Source organism: Oncorhynchus masou, unplaced genomic scaffold (genome assembly GCF_036934945.1).
Source record: "Oncorhynchus masou masou isolate Uvic2021 unplaced genomic scaffold, UVic_Omas_1.1 unplaced_scaffold_2335, whole genome shotgun sequence".
Lineage (NCBI taxonomy): Eukaryota > Metazoa > Chordata > Actinopteri > Salmoniformes > Salmonidae > Oncorhynchus > Oncorhynchus masou.
This window is the reverse complement of record NW_027008797.1, coordinates 1-15000: the sequence shown is the minus strand read 5'-3', so window position 1 is coordinate 15000 and position 15000 is coordinate 1. Positions and strand designations below refer to the sequence as shown.

The 15000-nt window shown below is 47.5% G+C and overlaps 1 pseudogene; it reads right to left on the bottom strand.

Moving 5' to 3' along the window:
* Window positions 1–412: 412 nt before the first annotated feature.
* Window positions 413–13449, bottom strand: LOC135533355 (hormonally up-regulated neu tumor-associated kinase homolog; annotated as a pseudogene).
* Window positions 13450–15000: the final 1551 nt, after the last annotated feature.

Genomic DNA, 15000 nt, shown 5'->3' with positions numbered 1-15000 from the left:
CTGTGTGTGTGTGTGTGTGTGTGTGTGTGTCACTCAGCTCTCTCTCACAGCACAATATACAACAATGACAGGTACCACTGTGGAGCTTGGTCGGTCACGTGTTCCAGTCACTGGTGTCACAACAAAGGCCTTCGTCAGCCGAAACACTCGTTGACCATTTTATCCACCTTAGTCTTCCTCTATGTCTTTTAATGTTTAATGCATTAATTACTATTATTACAATAGTTTATCTCTATAACACCAAGAGGGTCTCTAGAGTCGTAGTGTTGTCATGGCGACTGCCTCTGCAGAGGACGGAATCCAAGGCTGCTCAGGAGTGAGCTCAAAAACGACCCCACCCTATCCCCTCGTTTCATAGTGCACTACTTTGGACCAGAGCCACATCATCATCTGTACCGCTACCCACAATGCTTCAGCAGAGGGTCTTGAGTGCCCCCGGAGGCGCAGAGCAGCGTCTGCATGTGGTAAGGGGGCGGAGACACCAGATCCTCCTCCACCGCTTGCTCCGCCCTGAAACTGAACGGCTGGAAGGGAACCTTCTTCTTCAGGATCTGACCGATGCCCATAGAGGAGAACTTACTGTGCTGGGGGCTGTCTGGCTCAACGCTGCCCCGGCGGACGGAGGACTGAACGCAGATGACGGGGTTGAGGGGACTGAAGGCTGATTTGGCGGGGAGAAGGCAGAACCTCCCGGGGCTGCCGAAGATACTAGTGGGGTTGTCACCCGAGTTAGAGGAGGTGTTTTTTGGCTGGGGGTTGACGATGAGGACGGGGGGGCTGGGGATAGTCGCCTTTTTTAGGTAGGACGAATCAGGGTGGAAGGCTGAGACGTGTCGCGGAGGAGAGAAGGTCCCATTGGTCAGTTTGTACCAGGGTGTGGCCGAGGCGGGGACCACGACGTCGTCGATTGTCTCAGCTTTGGCGAGGAGTCGTAGGAGTGCATGCCGATTGGAGACGGAGCCGGGGGCAGGGATGTGGTCAGGGCTGGTATTGGCTGCCTGGAGGGTTTCTAGGTGCCTGGTTGGCTGTGACGTGTGGGGGAAGAGGGGTGGATCTCTAGGTATTCCATGGAGGATGAGGCAACGGTGCCGGACGGGGCGAGAGGAGATGCACGGTGGAAGTTACCTGTCACCGCCGCAGCAGACCTGAGAGATGAGGAAGAGGAGAGAGGAAGAGGAGAGAGAGAGAGAAAAGTGTTACCTTCTGGGCTGACGTGTATCCACACAACGGTGGTCTTTTTACCCTAAAATAAAACCAATCAGTCAATGAGACTGGACCACTCAGGAACACTCATCACCTCTTGGAAAGCCATTCTGGTGTGTCTCTGGCATGAAAATGTGTGTAAATGTCTTACTGAATAATCAAACTATCTTAGGGTTAGATTTTCAGAAGACTGAGGCGGGTTTTCCTCTAACCTTTTAACCAGAGTTCCCTGGGAAGTGGAGGGATGGAGTGGAGGGGGGATGGAGTGGAGGGGATGGAGGAGGGAGGGAGGGGGAGGGATGGAGGAGGGGAGGGAGGAGGAGGAGGGATGGGAGGGAGGGGATGGGGATGGAAGAGGGGAGGGATGGAGTGGAGGGATGGAGGAGGGGAGGGATGGAGTGGAGGGATGGAGGAGGAGGGGAGGGATGGGTGGAGGGATGGAAGAGGGGAGGGATGGAGGGGAGGGATGGGATGGAGTAGAGGGAGGGATGGGGTAGAGGGAGGGGTGGGTTAGGGGGGAGGGGAGGGAGGGAGGGAAGGGATGGAGGGGAGGGATGGGATGGGGTGGAGGGGATGGAGGGGAGGGAGGGAGGGAAGGGAGGGATGGAGGGGAGGGATGGGGAGGGATGGGGTGGAGGGGAGGGATGGGATGGAGGGGAGGGGAGGGATGGGATGGAGGGGAGGGATGGGGTGGAGGGAGGGATGGGATGGAGGGGAGGGATGGGATGGGATGGAGGGGAGGGATGGAGGGAGGGGAGGGATGGATGGAGGGGAGGTCCATTGTTGTTGAGAGCAGTCAGTGTCTGTCTGTCTGTCTGCGTGTGTTTCTCTCTCTCCCTGGTCTCACCATTCCTGTGCTTCTTCTCCTTGCTCGGGCCCTTACTGACGGCCAGGTAGACAGGAGTCTGTTTCGGAGGGATGGTGACCTTCTCTACGTGTTTCCTCCACTGGGTTTGGAAGTACTCATTCTTCTCTGTCTTCTTCTCCTTCTCCTGGTACACCTTCTCCTGGAGGACAGAGACGTTATTACAACGTTTATTCAACCTGGTACACCTTCTCCTGGAGGACAGAGACGTTATTACAACGTTTATTCAACCTGGTACACCTTCTCCTGGAGGACAGAGACATTATTTCAACGTTTATTCAACCTGGTACACCTTCTCCTGGAGGACAGAGACGTTATTACAACGTTTATTCAACCTGGTACACCTTCTCCTGGAGGACAGAGACATTATTTCAACGTTTATTCAACCTGGTACACCTTCTCCTGGAGGACAGAGACGTTATTACAACGTTTATTCAACCTGGTACACCTTCTCCTGGAGGACAGAGACGTTATTTCAACGTTTATTCAACCTGGTACACCTTCTCCTGGAGGACAGAGACGTTATTACAACGTTTATTCAACCTGGTACACCTTCTCCTGGAGGACAGAGACATTATTTCAACGTTTATTCAACCTGGTACACCTTCTCCTGGAGGACAGAGACGTTATTTCAACGTTTACTCAACCTGGTACACCTTCTCCTGGAGGACAGAGACGTTATTTCAATGTTTATTCAACCTGGTACACCTTCTCCTGGAGGACAGAGACATTATTTCAACGTTTACTCAAGCTGGTACACCTTCTCCTGGAGGACAGAGACGTTATTTCAACGTTTATTCAACCTGGTACACCTTCTCCTGGAGGACAGAGACATTATTTCAACGTTTATTCAACCTGGTACACCTTCTCCTGGAGGACAGAGACGTTATTTCAACGTTTATTCAACCTGGTACACCTTCTCCTGGAGGACAGAGACGTTATTTCAACGTTTATTCAACCTGGTACACCTTCTCCTGGAGAACATCAAGCTTCCTCACTCAACAGAAACAGGAGATCGGCTCCTGCCATATTACTTTACATTGTTATTAAAACATTATAATAAATATTATTACAATGTCATTCAAGCATTATTCTAGAGTTACGCCTACTGCTTTTCGTGCAGAGAATATAATCACAGTAAGTTCCTGTCATTAACAGGTGGTTTAACAGAGAATATAATTACAGTAAGTTCCTGTCATTAACAGGTGGTTTAACAGAGAATATAATTACAGTAAGTTCCTGTCATTAACAGGTGGTTTAACAGAGAATATAATTACAGTAAGTTCCTGTCATTAACAGGTGGTTTAACAGAGAATATAATTACAGTAAGTTCCTGTCATTAACAGGTGGTTTTCCTTACATTACAGTAAGTTCCTGTCATTAACAGGTGGTTTAACAGAGAATATAATTACAGTAAGTTCCTGTCATTAACAGGTGGTTTAACAGAGAATATAATTACAGTAAGCTCCTGTCATTTAACAGGAATATAATTACAGTAAGATGGTTTAACAGAGAATATAATTACAGTAAGTTCCTGTCATTAACAGAGAATATAATTACAGTAAGTTTAGAGAATATAATTACAGTAAGTTCCTGTCATTAACAGGTGGTTTAACAGAGAATATAATTACAGTAAGTTGTCATTAACTGTCATTAACAGGTGGTTTAACAGAGTAATTATAAACAGAGTTACAGTAAGTTCCTGTCATTAACAGGTGGTTTCCTTACATTACAGTAAGTTCCTGTCATTAACAGGTGGTTTAACAGAGAATATAATTACAGTAAGCTCCTGTCATTAACAGGTGGTTTAACAGAGAATATAATTACAGTAAGCTCCTGCTATTAACAGGTGGTTTCCTTAAAGGAAAAACAGTGTTGTTCTACAGATATTTACAGTCTCAAGCGTTCTGATCTATTTGGTGTTAATTCTGCTGTTCTGTTTTGTTGTGCTTTCGCCTTGTTGCTATGCATGTTGCTAGTGAAAGCCCAGTCCTGTTAGTGAAGGACCAGTCCTGTTAGTGAAGGACCAGTCCTGCTAGTGAAGCACCAGTCCTGTTAGTGAAGGACCAGTCCTGTTAGTGAAGGACCAGTCCTGCTAGTGAAAGCCCAGTCCTGTTAGTGAAGGACCAGTCCTGCTGGTGAAGGCCCAGTCCTGCTGGTGAAGGCCCAGTCCTGTTAGTGAAGGCCCAGTCCTGTTAGTGAAGGACCAGTCCTGTTATACCAGTCCTGTTAGTGAAGGACCAGTCCTGCTAGTGAAGGACCAGTCCTGCTAGTGAAGGACCAGTCCTGCTAGTGAAGGACCAGTCCTGTTAGTGAAGGACCAGTCCTGCTAGTGAAGGACCAGTCCTGTTAGTGAGGGCCCAGTCCTGCTAGTGAAGGCCCAGTCCTGTTAGTGAAGGCCCAGTCCTGTTAGTGAAGGCCCAGTCCTGTTAGTGAAGGCCCAGTCCTGTTAGTGAAGGCCCAGTCCTGTTAGTGAGGGCCCAGTCCTGTTAGTGAGGGCCCAGTCCTGTTAGTGAAGGACCAGTCCTGTTAGTCCCAGTCCTGTTAGTGAAGGCCCAGTCCTGTTAGTGAAGGCCCAGTCCTGTTAGTGAAGGCCCAGTCCTGTTAGTGAAGGACCAGTCCTGTTAGTGAAGGACCAGTCCTGTTAGTGAAGGACCAGTCCTGTTAGTGAAGGCCCAGTCCTGTTAGTGAAGGACCAGTCCTGTTAGTGAAGGACCAGTCCTGTTAGTGAAGGACCAGTCCTGTTGGTGAAGGACCAGTCCTGTTGGTGAAGGCCCAGTCCTGCTGGTGAAGGACCAGTCCTGCTGGTGAAGGCCCAGTCCTGCTAGTGAAGGACCAGTCCTGCTAGTGAAGGACCAGTCCTGTTAGTGAAGGCCCAGTCCTGCTAGTGAAGGCCAGTCCTGCTAGTGAAGGCCCAGTCCTGCTAGTGAAGGACCAGTCCTGCTAGTGAAGGACCAGTCCTGCTAGTGAAGGCCCAGTCCTGCTAGTGAAGGACCAGTCCTGCTAGTGAAGGACCAGTCCTGCTAGTGAAGGACCAGTCCTGTTAGTGAAGGCCCAGTCCTGCTAGTGAAGGACCAGTCCTGCTAGTGAAGGCCCAGTCCTGCTAGTGAAGGCCCAGTCCTGCTAGTGAAGGCCCAGTCCTGTTAGTGAAGGACCAGTCCTGCTAGTGAAGGACCAGTCCTGCTGAGTGAAGGACCAGTCCTGTTAGTGAAGGCCCAGTCCTGCTAGTGAAGGCCCAGTCCTGCTAGTGAAGGACCAGTCCTGCTAGTGAAGGCCCAGTCCTGCTAGTGAAGGACCAGTCCTGCTAGTGAAGGACCAGTCCTGCTAGTGAAGGCCCAGTCCTGCTAGTGAAGGACCAGTCCTGCTAGTGAAGGACCAGTCCTGCTAGTGAAGGACCAGTCCTGTTAGTGAAGGCCCAGTCCTGCTAGTGAAGGCCCAGTCCTGCTAGTGAAGGCCCAGTCCTGCTAGTGAAGGCCCAGTCCTGCTAGTGAAGGCCCAGTCCTGCTAGTGAAGGACCAGTCCTGCTAGTGAAGGACCAGTCCTGCTAGTGAAGGACCAGTCCTGTTAGTGAAGGCCCAGTCCTGCTAGTGAAGGCCCAGTCCTGCTAGTGAAGGCCCAGTCCTGCTAGTGAAGGCCCAGTCCTGCTAGTGAAGGCCCAGTCCTGCTGGTGAAGGACCAGTCCTGCTAGTGAAGGACCAGTCCTGCTAGTGAAGGACCAGTCCTGCTAGTGAAGGACCAGTCCTGTTAGTGAAGGACCAGTCCTGCTAGTGAAGGCCCAGTCCTGTTAGTGAAGGCCCAGTCCTGTTAGTGAAGGCCCAGTCCTGCTAGTGAAGGACCAGTCCTGCTAGTGAAGGACCAGTCCTGTTAGTGAAGGACCAGTCCTGCTAGTGAAGGCCCAGTCCTGTTAGTGAAGGCCCAGTCCTGCTAGTGAAGGCCCAGTCCTGCTAGTGAAGGACCAGTCCTGCTAGTGAAGGCCCAGTCCTGTTAGTGAAGGCCCAGTCCTGCTAGTGAAGGCCCAGTCCTGCTAGTGAAGGCCCAGTCCTGTTAGTGAAGGCCCAGTCCTGCTAGTGAAGGACCAGTCCTGCTAGTGAAGGACCAGTCCTGCTAGTGAAGGCCCAGTCCTGTTGGTGAAGGACCAGTCCTGCTAGTGAAGGCCCAGTCCTGCTAGTGAAGGACCAGTCCTGCTAGTGAAGGCCCAGTCCTGAGTGAAGGCCCAGTCCTGCTAGTGAAGGCCCAGTCCTGCTAGTGAAGGCCCAGTCCTGCTAGTGAAGGCCCAGTCCTGTTAGTGAAGGACCAGTCCTGTTAGTGAAGGACCAGTCCTGCTAGTGAAGGCCCAGTCCTGCTAGTGAAGGACCAGTCCTGTTGGTGAAGGCCCAGTCCTGTTAGTGAAGGACCAGTCCTGTTAGTGAAGGCCCAGTCCTGTTGGTGAAGGACCAGTCCTGTTAGTGAAGGCCCAGTCCTGCTAGTGAAGGCCCAGTCCTGCTAGTGAAGGCCCAGTCCTGTTAGTGAAGGACCAGTCCTGTTAGTGAAGGACCAGTCCTGTTAGTGAAGGCCCAGTCCTGCTAGTGAAGGACCAGTCCTGTTAGTGAAGGCCCAGTCCTGTTAGTGAAGGCCCAGTCCTGTTGGTGAAGGCCCAGTCCTGTTGGTGAAGGACCAGTCCTGCTAGTGAAGGCCCAGTCCTGTTAGTGAAGGCCCAGTCCTGTTAGTGAAGGCCCAGTCCTGTTAGTGAAGGCCCAGTCCTGTTGGTGAAGGCCCAGTCCTGTTGGTGAAGGACCAGTCCTGCTAGTGAAGGCCCAGTCCTGTTAGTGAAGGCCCAGTCCTGTTAGTGAAGGCCCAGTCCTGTTAGTGAAGGCCCAGTCCTGTTAGTGAAGGCCCAGTCCTGTTAGTGAAGGCCCAGTCCTGTTGGTGAAGGCCCAGTCCTGTTGGTGAAGGACCAGTCCTGCTAGTGAAGGCCCAGTCCTGTTAGTGAAGGCCCAGTCCTGTTAGTGAAGGCCCAGTCCTGTTAGTGAAGGCCCAGTCCTGTTAGTGAAGGCCCAGTCCTGTTAGTGAAGGCCCAGTCCTGTTAGTGAAGGCCCAGTCCTGCTAGTGAAGGACCAGTCCTGCTAGTGAAGGCCCAGTCCTGCTAGTGAAGGACCAGTCCTGCTAGTGAAGGCCCAGTCCTGTTATTATCTTGTCCAGATTGAATTAGCAGCTCTTTGTCATATCATCCAAAGTATTAGGATGGACAACAAAGGATCAAATCAAATCAAATTTATTGGTCACATACACATGGTTAGCAGATGTTAATGGTCACATACACATGGTTAGCAGATGTTAATGGTCACATACACATGGTTAGCAGATGTTAATGGTCACATACACATGGTTAGCAGATGTTAATGGTCACATACACATGGTTAGCAGATGTTAATGGTCACATACACATGGTCAGCAGATGTTAATGGTCACATACACATGGTTAGCAGATGTTAATGGTCACATACACATGGTTAACAGATGTTATTGGTCACATACACATGGTCAGCAGATGTTAATGGTCACATACACATGGTTAGCAGATGTTATTGGTCACATACACATGGTCAGCAGATGTTAATGGTCACATACACATGGTTAACAGATGTTATTGGTCACATACACATGGTCAGCAGATGTTAATGGTCACATACACATGATTAGCAGATGTTAATGGTCACATACACATGGTCAGCAGATGTTAATGGTCACATACACATGGTTAGCAGATGTTAATGGTCACATACACATGGTTAGCAGATGTTAATGGTCACATACACATGGTTAGCAGATGTTAATGGTCACATACACATGGTTAGCAGATGTTAATGGTCACATACACATGGTTAGCAGATGTTAATGGTCACATACACATGGTTAGCAGATGTTAATGGTCACATACACATGGTTAGCAGATGTTAATGGTCACATACACATGGTTAGCAGATATTAATGGTCACATACACATGGTCAGCAGATGTTATTGGTCACATACACATGGTTAGCAGATGTTAATGGTCACATACACATGGTCAGCAGATGTTAATGGTCACATACACATGGTTAGCAGATGTTAATGGTCACATACACATGGTTAGCAGATGTTAATGGTCACATACACATGGTTAGCAGATGTTAATGGTCACATACACATGGTTAGCAGATGTTAATGCTAGTGTAGCGAAATGCTTGTGCTTCTAGTTCCGACAATGCAGTAATAACCAACAAGTAATCTAACGAACAATTCCTAAACTACTGTCTTATACACAGTGTAAGGGGATAAAGAATATGTACATAAAGATATATGAATGAGTGATGGTCGGCTGTATTCCATGGTGTTGTTTACCCTAACCTAGCCTGTACTCCAGGTGTTGTTTACCCTAACCTAGCCTGTACTCCAGGTGTTGTTTACCCTAACCTAGCCTGTACTCCAGGTGTTGTTTACCCTAACCTAGCCTGTACTCCATGGTGTTGTTTACCCTAACCTAGCCTGTACTCCAGGTGTTGTTTACCCTAACCTAGCCTGTACTCCAGGTGTTGTTTACCCTAACCTAGCCTGTACTCCATGGTGTTGTTTACCCTAACCTAGCCTGTACTCCAGGTGTGTTTACCCTAACCTAGCCTGTACTCCAGGTGTTGTTTACCCTAACCTAGCCTGTACTCCAGGTGTTGTTTACCCTAACCTAGCCTGTACTCCAGGTGTTGTTTACCCTCACCTAGCCTGTACTCCATGGTGTTGTTTACCCTAACCTAGCCTGTACTCCATGGTGTTGTTTACCCTAACCTAGCCTGTACTCCAGGTGTTGTTTACCCTAACCTAGCCTGTACTCCAGGTGTTGTTTACCCTAACCCAGCCTGTACTCCATGGTGTTGTTTACCCTAACCTAGCCTGTACTCCATGGTGTTGTTTACCCTAACCTAGCCTGTACTCCAGGTGTTGTTTACCCTAACCTAGCCTGTACTCCATGGTGTTGTTTACCCTAACCTAGCATGTACTCCAGGTGTTGTGATAAAGTGTGTTATTATAAAGTGATAAAGTGTGTTATTATAAAGTTATAAACCTACCCTGTACTCCTTGGAGAGCCTCTTCATCTTGTTGTTGAGCAGGAAGTAGACAGCCAGGGTGTGACAGGCTCTGTTGGTGAGCACGGCACTCAGCACCTCGCTGTGTTTGTAGCCCATCCTCTCTGTCATATGCAGCAATACCATGTGGTTGATCTCCTCAATGTGGATCCTAGAGAGACAGAGAGACGTCAGCCATCAGACCTGTGTGTGTGTGTACCTGTTGAGGTAGGGTGCTCCAGTGTTAGTGTTAGCCAGTTGACCTGTGTGTGTACCTGTTGAGGTAGGGTGCTTCAGTGTTAGCGTTAGCCAGTTGACCTGTGTGTGTACCTGTTGAGGTAGGGTGCTCCAGTGTTAGCGTTAGCCAGTTGACCTGTGTGTGTACCTGTTGAGGTAGGGTGCTCCAGTGTTAGCGTTAGCCAGTTGACCTGTGTGTGTACCTGTTGAGGTAGGGTGCTCCAGTGTTAGCGTTAGCCAGTTGACCTGTATGTGTACCTGTTGAGGTAGGGTGCTTCAGTGTTAGCCAGTTGACCTGTGTGTGTACCTGTTGAGGTAGGGTGCTCCAGTGTTAGCGTTAGCCAGTTGACCTGTGTGTGTACCTGTTGAGGTAGGGTGCTCCAGTGTTAGCGTTAGCCAGTTGACCTGTGTGTGTACCTGTTGAGGTAGGGTGCTCCAGTGTTAGCGTTAGCCAGTTGACCTGTGTGTGTACCTGTTAAGGTAGGGTGTTCCAGTGTTAGCGTTAGCCAGTTGACCTGTGTGTGTACCTGTTGAGGTAGGGTGCTCCAGTGTTAGCATTAGCGTTAGCCAGTTGACCTGTATGTGTACCTGTTGAGGTAGGGTGCTCCAGTGTTAGTGTTAGCCAGTTGACCTGTATGTGTACCTGTTGAGGTAGGGTGCTCCAGTGTTAGCGTTAGCCAGTTGACCTGTGTGTGTACCTGTTGAGGTAGGGTGCTCCAGTGTTAGTGTTAGCCAGTTGACCTGTGTGTGTACCTGTTGAGGTAGGGTGCTCCAGTGTTAGCGTTAGCCAGTTGACCTGTGTGTGTACCTGTTGAGGTAGGGTGCTCCAGTGTTAGCGTTAGCCAGTTGACCTGTATGTGTACCTGTTGAGGTAGGGTGCTTCAGTGTTAGCCAGTTGACCTGTGTGTGTATGTGTACCTGTTGAGGTAGGGTGCTCCAGTGTTAGCGTTAGCCAGTTGACCTGTGTGTGTACCTGTTGAGGTAGGGTGCTTTAGTGTTAGTGTTAGCCAGTTGACCTGTGTGTGTACCTGTTGAGGTAGGGTGCTTTAGTGTTAGTGTTAGCCAGTTGACCTGTGTGTGTACCTGTTGAGGTAGGGTGCTCCAGTGTTAGCGTTAGCCAGTTGACCTGTGTGTGTACCTGTTGAGGTAGGGTGCTTCAGTGTTAGCCAGTTGACCTGTGTGTGTATGTGTACCTGTTGAGGTAGGGTGCTCCAGTGTTAGCGTTAGCCAGTTGACCTGTGTGTACCTGTTGAGGTAGGGTGCTTTAGTGTTAGTGTTAGCCAGTTGACCTGTGTGTGTACCTGTTGAGGTAGGGTGCTTTAGTGTTAGCGTTAGCCAGTTGACCTGTGTGTGTACCTGTTGAGGTAGGGTGCTCCAGTGTTAGCATTAGTGTTAGCCAGTTGACCTGTATGTGTACCTGTTGAGGTAGGGTGCTTTAGTGTTAGCCAGTTGACCTGTGTGTGTACCTGTTGAGGTAGGGTGCTTTAGTGTTAGCGTTAGCCAGTTGACCTGTGTGTGTACCTGTTGAGGTAGGGTGCTCCAGTGTTAGCATTAGTGTTAGCCAGTTGACCTGTATGTGTACCTGTTGAGGTAGGGTGCTCCAGTGTTAGTGTTAGCCAGTTGACCTGTATGTGTACCTGTTGAGGTAGGGGTGCTTTAGTGTTAGCGTTAGCCAGTTGACCTGTGTGTGTACCTGTTGAGGTAGGGTGCTCCAGTGTTAGCATTAGTGTTAGCCAGTTGACCTGTATGTGTACCTGTTGAGGTAGGGTGCTCCAGTGTTAGTGTTAGCCAGTTGACCTGTATGTGTACCTGTTGAGGTAGGGTGCTCCAGTGTTAGCGTTAGCCAGTTGACCTGTGTGTGTACCTGTTGAGGTAGGGTGCTCCAGTGTTAGTGTTAGCCAGTTGACCTGTGTGTACCTGTTGAGGTAGGGTGCTCCAGTGTTAGCGTTAGCCAGTTGTAGCCAGGAATCAGACATGACCTGGTGGATGTTGGGTCTCTTTGCTGGATCTGGTTCTAACAGCTTCTTCATTAGACAGATGGCCGCTGTGGGGGGAGAGGGGGAGAGAGAGAGAGAGAGAGAGAGAGAGGGGAGGGAGGGAGGGAGAGGAGAGGGGAGGGGGAGAGAGGAGAGGGGGAGAGAGGAGGAGAGGGGGAGAGATAGATGGAGAGAGAGGAGGAGGGGGGAGGGGAGGGGGTGAGGGGAGAGAGAGGGAGAGAGAGAGGGGGGGAGGGGGTGAGGGAGAGAGATGGAGAGAGAGAGAGGAGGGAGAGATGGAGGGAGAGTGAGAGAGACAGAGGAGGGAAGAGAGAGAGAGATGGAGAGAAATGGAGAGAGGAAGATGGAGGGAGAGAGTGACAGAGAGAGAGGAGGGGAGAGGGGAGAGAGAGACAGAGAGAGGAGGAGAGAGAGAGAGAAATGGAAAGAGAGAGAGAGAGAGAGAGGGAATGGGGTGAGAATTTGTTAAAGCTACAGTCTGGGATTTGAAAACAAGAAAACAGCCGCCAGCCACTTGTTTTGGTACATTTGTTTTCTGTGTCTGTCTCTGTGTGCTCTCGTCTCTGTGTGCTCTGTGTGCTGTGTGCTCGTCTCTGTGTGCTCGTCTCTGTGTGCTCGTCTCTGTGCTCGTCTCTGAGTGCTCGTCTCTGAGTGCTCGTCTCTGAGTGCTCGTCTCTGAGTGCTCGTCTCTGTGTGCTCGTCTCTGAGTGCTCGTCTCTGAGTGCTCGTCTCTGTGTGCCGTCTCTGTGTGCTCGTCTCTGTGTGCCTCGTCTCTGTGTGCTCGTCTCTGTGTGCTCGTCTCTGTGTGCTGCGTCCCTGAGTGCTCGTCTCTGTGTGCCATGTTCACTCTGTGGGACAACATGCACAGCAACTTACACACCCGTGCACACTCACCCAGCCACTAATACATGTCTTAGAAATGAGTTCCAGGCTGGTTGAGAAGTGATCTCGTAGTTCCGAATAGACCTTTACTCCAGTCCATGTATTTATCTCTGACAGAGAAATAGGGTGCAGAGCCCTGTTTGTTGTAAACGGTAGACATGAAATCTGTTTGTTGTAAACGGTAGACATGAAATCTGTTTGTGAAGGGAAGAAATCTGTTTGCCATGAAATCTGTTTGTTGTAAACGGTAGACATGAAATCTGTTTGTTGTAAACGGTAGACATGAAATCTGCACAGCAAAATCTGTTTGTTGTAAACGGTAGACATGAACTCAAACGGTAGACATGAATATCTGTTTGTTGTAAACGGTAAATGAAACGTTCCAGTGAACTTTGTTGTAGAAGTGAAATCTGTTCGGTAGTGAAATCGAATAGACATGAAATCTTTAAATCTGTTTACAGTCCAGAAGTGTAAATCTTATTCTGACATGAAATCTGTTTGTTGTAAATAGACATGGTGTGTGACATGAAATCTGTTTGTTGTAAACGGTAGACATGAAATCTGGTTTGTTGTAAACGGTAGACATGAAATCTGTTTGTTGTAAACGGTAGACATGAAATCTGTTTGTTGTAAACGGTAGACATGAAATCTGTTTGTTGTAAACGGTAGACATGAAATCTGTTTGTTGTAAACGGTAGACATGAAATCTGTTTGTTGTAAACGGTAGACATGAAATCTGTCTTTGTGTGCAAACGGTAGACATGAAATCTGTTTGTTGTAAACGGTAGACATGAAATCTGTTTGTTGTAAACGGTAGACATGAAATCTGTTTGTTGTAAACGGTAGACATGAAATCTGTTCATTGTAAACTGTTGTGTAGAAAACCGTCAGTTGTATGGTTTATGTACTCAAATCAAATTTTATTTGTCACATACACATGGTTAGCAGATGTTAATGCGAGTGTAGAAATGCTTGTGCTTCTAGTTCCGACTGCGTAGCAGTAATAACCAACAAGTAATCTAACAATTAAGAAAAACAGAGCAGTGCTCATACTCACATGGACCAGACGTCCACCTTGGGGCCGTACTTGCGGGACAGTAGTTCTGGAGCAGCGTAGGCTGACTCCCGCACTGCGTACTGAACGGGTCTGAGTAACCCAGATCCCTGCACAGTTACTGAGACCAAAATCTACAGGGGGAAACAGGTTCTGAATGTCATTTAGGTGTTCTAAAAGAGGGAGAGCGAGTAACAACGTAAAGACCGAACTCCGTTAGAAAGGTGAAAAAATAAGGACATTTCTAAGTGACCCCAAACTTTTGAACGGTTATGTTATCTGTTGTTAATGAGCTGTTTGGTTTTATAATGTATATTATCTGTTATTAATGAGCTGTTTGGTTTTATAATGTATATTATCTGCTGTTTGGTTTTATAATGTATATTATCTGTTGGTTAATGAGCTGTTTGGTTTTATAATGTATATTATCTGTTAATGAGCTGTCTGGTTTTATAATGTATATTATCTGTTATTAATGAGCTGTTTGGTTTTATAATGTATATTATCTGTTATTAATGAGCTGTTTGGTTTTATAATGTATATTATCTGTTATTAATGAGCTGTTTTGAGCCCCGGAGTTCTGATTGGCTGGTTGGATGTTGGTAACCAGTTTATAACAGTTATTAATGATGTTTGGTTTTATAATAATATTATCTGTTATTAATGAGCTGTTTGGTAATCATGTTGGTAACTGTTATAGTAACAATGAGCTGTTTGGTTTTATAATGATGTTATTAACCAGTTTATAATAACATTATAAACTGGCTGTTTGAGCCCTGAGTTCTGATTGGCTGGTAATGATGTTGGTAACCAGTTTATAATAACAATAAGGCACGGCTGCTGTAATGATGTTGGTAACCAGTTTATAATAACAATAAGGCACGGCTGCTGTAATGATGTTGGTAACCAGTTTATAATAACAATAAGGGTTGTGTAATGATGTTGGTAACCAGTTTATAATAACAATAAGGCACGGTTGCTGTAATGATGTTGGTAACCAGTTTATAATAACAATAATGCAACGTTGCTGTAATGATGTTGGTAACCAGTTTATAATAACAATAAGGCACGGCTGCTGTAATGATGTTGGTAACCAGTTTATAATAACAATAAGGCACGGCTGCTGTAATGATGTTGGTAACCAGTTTATAATAACAATAAGGCACGGCTGCTGTAATGATGTTGGTAACCAGTTTATAATAACAATAAGGCACGGGTTGCTGTAATGATGTTGGTAACCAGTTTATAATAACAATAAGGCACGGCTGCTGTAATGATGTTGGTAACCAGTTTATAGTAACAATAAGGCACGGCTGTAATGATGTTGGTAACCAGTTTATAATAACAATAATGCACGGTTGCTGTAATGATGTTGGTAACCAGTTTATAATAACAATAAGGCACGGTTGCTGTAATGATGTTGGTAACCAGTTTATAATAACAATAAGGCACGGGTTGCTGTAATGATGTTGGTAACCAGTTTATAACAACAATAAGGCACGGGGTTGCCGTAATGATGTTGGTAACCAGTTTATAATAACAATAAGGCACGGCTGCTGTAATCATGTTGGTAACCAGTTTATAATAACAATAAGGCACGGTTGTAATGATGTTGGTAACCAGTTTATAATAACAATAAGGCACGGCTTGTAATGATGTTGGTAACCAGTTTATAATAACAATAA